This window comes from Sinocyclocheilus grahami, unplaced genomic scaffold, assembly GCF_001515645.1.
Source record: "Sinocyclocheilus grahami isolate Dianchi unplaced genomic scaffold, SAMN03320097.WGS_v1.1 scaffold178.1, whole genome shotgun sequence".
Classification (NCBI taxonomy): domain Eukaryota; kingdom Metazoa; phylum Chordata; class Actinopteri; order Cypriniformes; family Cyprinidae; genus Sinocyclocheilus; species Sinocyclocheilus grahami.
Window position 1 is genome coordinate 2,160,636 of NW_015505357.1, and position 389 is coordinate 2,161,024.

The 389-nt window shown below is 31.4% G+C and overlaps 1 long non-coding RNA gene across 1 annotated transcript in view; it reads left to right on the forward strand.

Moving 5' to 3' along the window:
• LOC107594009 (uncharacterized) overlaps positions 1-389 on the forward strand; it is an 18,190-nt gene that overhangs the window by 16,294 nt on the left and 1,507 nt on the right. The gene's annotated exons all lie outside the window — the stretch shown is intronic.

The following is a 389-nucleotide window of genomic DNA, read 5'->3' on the forward strand; positions in this document are numbered from 1 at the left end:
TATATATATATATATATATAAATCTTTTTTGATTATTTTTGCTGCTGAGTATAATTTGTAGACTGGATATCTGTAATTATTTAAGCTTGTTTCTTGCTACACGTTCCTGTTTACTTCAAGCTGTTTTATCAGATTTGAGTGAAATATAGTTTTTTTTTAACAATGTCTGAGATCATGTGTGCATATTTTATGCTTTAAAAAGCTGTTTGTATTTAATACGGATATTGAACTATTGAACTGTGGTGCCTGGCAAACCAAAACCAAAATGCGCAACACCGAACAAAGCCAAATCACAGCAAATTAAATGAAGTCATTGTGCTTCAAATGCTGCCTTGATGCTTTTCCAGCCTTTTAAAATGTCATGCATGGTTCACATCAATGCGTAATAA